Genomic DNA, 9,318 nt, shown 5'->3' with positions numbered 1-9,318 from the left:
TTTTTTTTTTGGCTGCTCCGAGGTTCATGCGGGATCTTAGTTCCCGGACCAGGGATCGAACCTGTGCCCCCTGCAGTGGAAGCACAGAGTCTTAACCACTGGACCACGAGGGAAGTCCTCCTTCCTCTTTTTCTTTCTCCTCTTTCTTTTTTTCTTTTCCTCTTCTCTTTCCTCCGTACAATACACAGACCCATGTCACACCCTCACCCACACCTCCTGTACACCCTGCACCCACATCCCCTCACACACACACCCCTAGAGCGGAGTGTCTATCACACTCTGCATCCCTCCCTCTGTTCTTTGTTTCTCCTCCTCAATGAAGAAAAGCCAGCCTTCGAAATGCCAGGCTGAGCAGCCCTGTTGCTGGCTGCCCATCTGATCGCAATGCTGTTGAGGAGCTAGTTCATCCGGACCCTGGAGCGCATGGAATTCCTCCAGCCCTTCAAGCAGCACTGAAATCGAGCTGAGAAAACTAGAAAGAAAAGGAGAAAAAGCAGTGTTACCTTGGGTGCTAACAGGACCAGGAATTTCTGATGTTTCCAGTAACCTTTTACAGGTCAGTTAACAGAGACAAGACTACAAGCCTGGTTAGGAAGGATATCTTCAGGTGTGTCAGGAGGATTTGTAGGAAGCCTGGAAATGACTAGGAGTTATTTTGGAGTGCTTCTACCAGTTTTCAAATGAGCATGACTGCGCTTTATCTAGGTGGAAGGTTTTGTCTGTGTTCTGATTAGCCTCATCTTTAATGATTTTCTAAGGAAAACTTCAGAGCTGTCAGATGTGTTGTTAATTTTCTTGCCATTGTCCCCCACCAAAAAAAAAAAAAAATGGCAAAGGAAGGGGCTTAGGTGGAGAAGGACTTATATCTATCTGGTGGGGTGGAACCAAAATACCCAGGTTCAAGTCCTACATCTGCTACTATTTGAGTGACCCTGGATAAGTCACTCACTTTGAATCCCAATTTCTCCATCTGTAAAATCAGAAAGTCTTTTCTAGCTCTAAATTTCTAAGTGAATAATGGCTTTGCTTTAAAGGGCAGAGGGAAGAAATAAAAAAAGGAATAAAACTTGCAAAAAACAAGAGACAACATCTTTTTCGTAGCAAGATATAAAGCAAATAGCAAAAAGGCTGTCTGGTCACTGGTGGTTGAATGCTGATTCATAGGAAAATTCAGAATCAGAGACGAAAACTATTCCTAGGGGGACTGTGATGGAGCCTGTAACCATTCCCTGCAGACTGTTTCCCCCTTTTTCTTTTAGGTTAGAGAACCTCACCCCCATTCAAACAAACACGCCAAATTTTAGCTGGGCACTTGTCATCCAGCTAGAACCAAAAGCTCCCAGAATTCCTTGTAGCCCTTGAAGAATGGGCTACAATGGTCCATTCATCACAATGATATATGAGCAGTAGTGTTGTGTGCAATTTCTACACCCTTTCCTTAAATTTACTTGTCCTTGATTGACTTTTTCTTTCTCCCATTTCTCACCAGCTGATCTATGGTGATGAGAGAAGCTATGTGATGAGTGCCAAAGCCTTCCTGCTGGCCCAGACCACTCAAGGCTACACTTCTTCATGAGAGAGAAAAAACACTCCTACATTGTTAAAGGAACTGCATTTTGCAAATCAAAACTACAGTGAGGTATCACCTCACACCGGTCAGAATGGCCATCATCAAAAAATCTACAAACAATAAATGCTGGAGCGGGTGTGGAGAAAAGGGAATCCTTCTACACTGTTGGTGGGAATGTAAATTTGTACAGCCACTATGGAGAACAGTATGGAGGTTCCTCAAAAAACTAAAAATAGAACTACCATATGACCCAGCAATTCCACTCCTGGGCATATACCCTGAGAAAACCATAATTTGAAAAGATACATGCACCCCAGTGTTCATTGCAGCACTATTTACAATAGCCAGGACATGGAAGCAACCTAAATGTCCATAAGAATGGATAAAGAAGATGTAGTACATATATACAATAGAACATTACTCAGCCATGAAAAAGAACAAAATAATGCCATTTACAGCAACACAGACGGACCTAAAGATTGTCATACTAGTGAACTAAGTCAGACACAGAAAGACAAATATCATATGATATCGCTTTTATGTGGAATCTAAAAAAGAAGGGTACAAATGAACTTATTTACAAAACAGAAGTAGAGTCACGAATGTAGAAAACAAACTTAGGGTCACCAGGGGATAAGGGGGGGAAGGGATAAATTAGGAGACTGGGATTGACATATACACACTACTACATATAAAATAGATAACTAATAAGAACCAGCTATATAGCACAGGGAACTCTACTCAGTACTCTGTAATGGCCTATATGGGAAAAGAATCTAAAAAAAAGAAAAGAGTGGATATATGTATATGTATAACTGATTCACTTTGCTGTACACCTGAAACTAACATAACATTGTAAATCAACTATACTCCAATAAAAATTTTTTAAAAAAGAAACTACCTTTGGCTCTCCCTGTTAGAGCAGATTAACTTTAGTCTAACCAACATGAAGGTCTTTAGGTAAAGCTCTAAGAAGTTAGAAAGTAACTATCATCAGGGAAGAAGTTAGAAACAGTAGTGGGATTGTATTGAAAGAAGACAGCCTATGGAGCCTGACAGGCCTAGATTTGAACCCTGGCTCTGCTGCTTACCAGCTCTGTGACCTTGAACAGATCATTTTCCCTGAGTCTGTTTCCCCATCTATAAAATAGGGAAATGCTATCTTGTTTGGGATTATTGTGAAGACTAGAGGTCAAGACAGTAAAGTGCCCGGATGCTTAATAAATGGTAGTTGTGGTTATCACTCAAAAGTCATCATCATAAGAGCCAATTCAAGGAGGACTTGAGTGTTGGGACTCTTAGGAGGAAAGGCATTTTTACTATTTTCATTTGTGGGGCAATAGCGCTCAGCTTCAGAGCTGTGAGCATTCCCAAGTGCCGCCCAATACGAGAGAAGGCAGTTAGTAAAGTGATTAAAAGCCCAAAGGGGAACTGGAAAAGCAAATACCGTCATATAAAGGTGTGACTTTTGTGTGGCTGGGATCAGGGGACATTTCTTTCTGGTCTTAGAATCAAAAAGAATTGTGCCTAATGGACACTGTAAATTTTGTAGCTGATCAAGTCTCCCTCTTGGCCTTGACTACTGGAAAACTGGAAGCCAGATGTGTGGGTTTACATCTAACAACATAAAGGCTGGTAAGACAGGCCCTTTTGTATTTGCCTAACTCCTGACTTCATTTAATATCTCTAACCTGACTTATTTTGTTTCTATTTCTCACTTCTTCTAATTTGTGTTCTCTTGTGGCATTTTGTGAATTCCTGTAAGATTCTTTTCTTTTTAAAAAATTTTTATTTTATTTATTTATTTATTTTTTTGGCTGCATTGTGTCTTTGTTGCTGTGTGCGGGCTTTCTCTAGTTGCAGCGATTGGGGGCCACTCCTCGCTGCAGCGCGCAGGCTTCTCACCGCGGTGGCCTCTCTTGTTGTGGAGCATGGGCTCTAGGCGCATGGGTTTCAGTAGTTGTGGCTCGTGGGCTCTAGAGCGCAGGCTCGGTAGTTGTGGCGCACAGGCCCGACCACTCTGTGGCATATGGAATCCTCCCAGACTCAAACCTGTGTCCCCTGCATTGGCAGGTGGATTCCCAGTCACTGCGCCACCAGGGAAGCCCCCTGTAAGATTCTTAACATTTTTCTTGGAACAAAGAAAGAATGGATGGATGGATGGATAAATGAGTGAATGAGTGAATAGAATCTTAGATTAGAAGAGGATCTTGGAAACCATGTAATCCAGTGCAGATGTTTCCTCTTCAACATCTTAACAGTCGGTCAGTCCAATTGCCTGATTTTGATTTTGCAGTGATTAGAAGCTCACCACCTTCCATGCCAGCTTTACTATTAGAATATTGTAGCTTATAGAGAGTTGATACCTCCTTCTTTTTAGGAAGTAATGCTAATGAATATACTAAAAATCATTGAATTATACACTTTAAATATGTGAGTTGTATGGTATATAAATTATATCTCAATAAATATGTTATTTTTAAAATGAGGTACAGATGCCATATCAATCATTGCTCTTGGTTGCGAACAACAGAAACTACTGTTGATGGTTTAAGCAGAAAAGGTCATCTTAAGGCTATTAGGAATCCCCCAGACTTTCCAGGAGAGTCAAGGTGTCAGGCCCCAAACCACACCTTGGGAACTCCTCCAGGGCAACCACCACTCACCACAGACTCTTCAGCTCTCACTAATGAGGTTTGGAACTGATGTTAGTTTCCCTTTGCTGCTACTTGCCAAGATCTGGACATCATTGTCTCTAAGGTTTACATAAAGCTTCCTCATGATGCTCTCTTCTGAATAGAGGTCTAGAAAGAAGCCATCTGATTGGCTGAGCCTAAGTCACATGTCTGCACCTACGCTGCAGAGGAAGCTGGAAAGTGAGTTCTGGCTTCTGTTGTATGGGGCAGGTTGTATAATGTGAGAAATACTCCAGTCAAAGGAAGGGTGTTTTTTTTATCTTCCTTTCCTGCTTTCCATTGAATAGAGTGAGTTTTCTTCTGCTGGTTTAAAAATCATATATGTTATTTTTGTTCTTATGAAGGTTCCATTAACTAGAGGCCCATTTGTAAGTTTTGTTATATAACGGTGTGCTGCAGACAACTTGTACTCATCTCTCTCTACTTTGCATTCAGCGACTTCACCTTAGTAGCTTGAAATCTGTCATGGTGGGAGTATTTACACCACGGATATCATCAAACGCTAAAATCAGGATTTTCCCCCCAGAGAACCAGTTAAACATTTACTAGCACACTGTCTTTACCCTTAGTGATATCTAAATTGTCGCTGTAACAAGACAAGTACTTACAACAGTCCTACCCAATGTGGGATCCATAGACCTGTGCTGGCCTTCCAACTATTTATTATGATTATGCAATAAATTCAGAAATTTATAGTAATTTATAGCAATTTGAAATTGCTGTGACATCCCAATGCATAATTTTTAAAATATTTCACAAAAGCATCAGTCTAGCATGGACAGGAAATTTAAAACAGATCCATCACCACAGGTGATTTGAGAAGTACTGCTCACGCTCATGGTGCTTTGTTCCACACTTCTCCCCTCCCACTACAGATACTGATATTATCTTTCCAGGCATGGAACATCTCATTATCTAAGTGTACATAGATTCTTCATCAGCTTCTTACCACAATGCCTTTTAAAATTGATTCTGTGTCTTTGCTCGGGTTCCACTGTTCTGACTTCTCCTTGGCAGCCTCCTCTCCCAACTGAAGGGCTAAAAAGAAGTGCAGAGTTAAAAAAAAACTCACATGGATTATGAAATATCTCTTCCTCTCTTTCCCTTTCCCATATATAAAACCAAGAAGGGTATACACAAACTTATAACAATAGTTATCATTGGGTGACCAGACTGTGAGTAGATGTTGTGTTCTTTTGCATATCTGAATTTTCTGTGTTTTCTACAATAAAAATATATTATGTTATAAAGAGAAAGAAGTCCATGCCCTCATCTCCTGGGTTTTATGGACTTTCCAAGGATTTTCCTTCTTATTCCCTTTTCCCTTCAGAGGAAATGGTGAATGAACTTCCGCATTTCATACATCATTCCTGCAAAGTCATAAGACACTGTCATAGAACTGTTGTCTTGACACTTTATTATGTTAAATCCATAGCAGAACTGGTCTGCAACCTCCGAGCTGTCAGGGGGAATTGTGGTTTGTTCTCCCTCCCCCAATTTCCTGCCAAATCCTGCAGTTCCTGCATTTACTAAGAAATTATTCTAGCCTTGGTTTTCTGGAACATCATCACTAATGTTCCCCAAGGATGAGTATGATTCATGCATTAAACCCTGAGTTCTCCATATATATAGCAGGGATCTTTCTGGGATTATCCTAAGCATCTTGAACACAAGGATTTGTGAGAACAATTTGGTTTGTGGTCAGACTTTAAAGTATTGCAAGATAATAGTATGTGCTTTGCATTTCTATAGAAAATTTTTACATCCAGAGGATTTTACCACATATAATATCATCTCATCTTATTCTTGAGTAAGATCCTTGATATAATAGCAATTAGAGAAATTTAAATTGAACTTGTAGTATTGTAAGATTTTCACCTATAAATTACGATAGATTTACTTAAAGCTATTATCCAATCCTGGAAAAATTATGTGGAAATTGGCACTCCACATACTACTGATAGAAGCACAAATTGGTGTAATTCTTTCTGGAGAGCAATTTATCTCTCTGTGTCAAAAGTATTTTAAAAAATGCATTGTAGTGAGGTGGATGGAGTTAGAGTCTGTCATACAGAGTGAAGTAAGTCAGAAAGAGAAAAACAAATACAGTATGCTAACACATATATATGGAATCTAAGGGGAAAAAAAAAGGTCATGAAGAACCTAGTGGCAAGACGGGAATAAAGACACAGACCTACTAGAGAATGGACTTGAGGATATGGGGAGGGGGAGGGGTAAGATGTGACAGGGTGAGAGAGTGGCATGGACATATATACACTACCAAATGTAAAATGGATAGCTAGTGGGAAGCAGCCGCATAGCACAGGGAGATCAGCTCGGTGCTTTGTGACCACCTAGAGGGGTGGGATAGGGAGGGTGGGAGGGAGGGAGGTGCAAGAGGGAAGACATATGGGAACATATGTATATGTATAACTGATTCACTTTGTTATAAAGCAGAAACACACCATTGTAAAGCAATTATACTCCAATAAAGATGTTTTAAAAAAAGATAACCCTCTTCAAGGTTTTTCAGGCCTTAAAAAAATACATCTTTATATTCTTGTAGACTTATATATACTTTTAGAGTTTCTACCATGGAAAACAAACATTTTATGTAATTTAGCTTTGGGAAAGTCTTAAATCCATGTGAAAACCATTTGCTGTTTCATTGTCATATAAAAATATTAAATTCTATAATGATAAAAAAAAATGCATGTGTAGGCAAAACCTCTGGCTAGGACAGAGAGAAGAGGTAGGTAAATTCTCACCCCCCCTAAAACAAAACAATAAAACTGGACAAAATTTTGGAAAATGATCATCTCAGAGTTCTGGAAATTGACTAAAGGCAAATAGGAAATAGAAAAACTATTTATTCATGAAAAACTGGTGAACTTTGGGTAAGACAGAAGGAATCTATGGCATTCTTGCCTGGAACTGCACCTCTCCTCCCACCTAGCTCATGGCATAGTAGTGCTACCAGGGCCGGGTAGTCTGTAAATATCAGCAGCTTTGCTGTTGGAGGAGGCTTGATTTGGAGTGGAGGAAAAGAAACTTGTGCCCAGCACATTATCAGTAAAAGTAACAAACTTGGTAGGAAACAAACAGGGAAAGCCCACAGTTACTATAGTTTGAAGTTGCATTGCTGGTTGGGGTGAGTGGCAGAATGGGGGACTACCCAGAAATTTAATAGGGAGCTCCTGGAAATGAGTCACAAGAGCTAGATAAGTTCTCCACACATCCCTGGCTAATTCAGAGCCTTCATGCTTTAATCTTTAGATCCGGGAAGTTGTAAAACCCCTGAGTCAAACTATTGAATGCCAAAAACAAAGATAAAATCTTAAAAGCAGCAAGAGGAAAATGACATCACCTACAGAAAAACAGCAGTACGATTAATGGCTGACTTCTCATCAGAAACAACAGAGGGCAATTGGCAGTGGCATAACACGTTCAAAGTGCTGAAAGAATAAACTGTCAAAAGAGAATTCTATATCCAACAAAGCCATCCTTCAAAAATGAAGGCAAAATAACAATATTAGCAGATAAATAAAGTTTGAGGGAGTGTGTTGCTAGGAGACTTGCCTTAAACTAAATGCTAAAGGAAGTACATCAGACTGAAAGAAAATGACACCAGATGATAATTTGAATGGACAGAGACAAATGGTAAATATGTGGGTAAATATAAAAAACTGTATAAACATATTTTGTCTCTTCTCTTCCCTTAGTGTCTTTAAAAGACATAAACTGTGTAAAGCAGTAATTATAACACTGTATTACCTGGTTTATAATATACGTAAGTATGATGTATATGAGAATAATAGCACAAAAGGGGGGGAGAATATATTGAAACAAATTTGCTATATTTTACTCAAATTAAGTCAGGAATAACCTCGAGTAAAATATGATAAGTTAAGTCACATAATTCCTAAAGCAATGACTAAGGAAACAACTAAAAATATATAGAGTTACAAAATATGATCTCATTAGGGAAATACAAATCAAAACCACAATGAGATACCACTTCACATCCACTAGGACGGTTATAATTAAAAAAGAAAAGAAAGTAACAAGGTTTGGTGAGGATGTGCAAATTTAGAGCCCACATACATTGCTGGCGAGGATGGAAAATACTCCAAATGCTGTGGAAAGCAAGAAGTTAAACATAAAAGAATGTCTATATGTGTATAACTGAGTCACTTTGCTATATAGCAGAGATTGGCACAGCATTGTTAATCAACTATACTTCAATAAAAAATAAAATTATAGAAATAAATTATAGAAATAATTTATAAAATTATAGAAATTCAACACAGAATTACTATATAATATGTTGATTCCACTCCCTAGGTGTATACCCAAAAGAAATGAAAACAGGGACTCAAAGAGATACTTGTCACAAGTGCTTATGTGCAACTGCCAAAGGAAACAACCCACATGTCCATTAATGGATGAATGGATAAATAAAATGTGATATATACATACAAAGGTATATTATTCAGCCTTAAAAAGGAATAAAGTACTGAGACATACTACGATGCAGATCGACCTAGAAGACATGCTGACTGAAAGAATTCAGACATAAAAGGTCACATATTGTACGATTCCATTTATGTGGAATATCCAAAATAGGCAAATCCATAGAGACAGAAAGCCGATGGTTGCCAGGGCCTAGGGGTTTGAGGGGGGAATGGGGAGTCACTGCTTAATGGGCATGGGGTTTTGTTTGAGGTTGTTATGTTTTGGAAGTAGATAGGGGTGGTGACTGCATACCAATGTGAATGCACTAAATGCCACCAAACTGTATACTTTTAAATAACTAATTTTTATGTTATGTGAATTTCACCCTAATTAAAAAAATAAGATCCTGTATGTATAAGATCCTAAGGAATCCACCAAAATTTTTTAAAAAGCCCTACTAGAACTAATATATGATTTTAGCAAGGTTACAAGAAACAGGATCAATATACAAAAATCAGTTGTATTTCTATATACTGATAGCAAACAACTTGAAAATGAACTTAAGAAAACAACTCCATTCACAGTAGCATCAAAAAG

The 9,318-nt window shown here is 38.8% G+C and overlaps 1 long non-coding RNA gene across 1 annotated transcript in view; it reads right to left on the bottom strand.

Annotated features, from left to right (window-relative positions):
- Positions 1–278: 278 nt before the first annotated feature.
- Positions 279–9,318, bottom strand: part of LOC309609059 — an 86,553-nt gene continuing 77,513 nt past the window's right edge. Inside the window, exons 2-3 of the long non-coding RNA XR_014233237.1 lie at positions 5,216–5,304; positions 279–472 (exon numbers count right to left, since the gene is read on the bottom strand). This is a non-coding gene — a long non-coding RNA (uncharacterized lncRNA). The remainder of the gene's footprint in view (positions 473–5,215; positions 5,305–9,318) is intronic.

The sequence above is a fragment of the Balaenoptera borealis genome (assembly GCF_965194805.1).
Source record: "Balaenoptera borealis genome assembly, chromosome: 13".
Lineage (NCBI taxonomy): Eukaryota > Metazoa > Chordata > Mammalia > Artiodactyla > Balaenopteridae > Balaenoptera > Balaenoptera borealis.
This window is presented reverse-complemented; position numbering and strand designations above follow the sequence as displayed.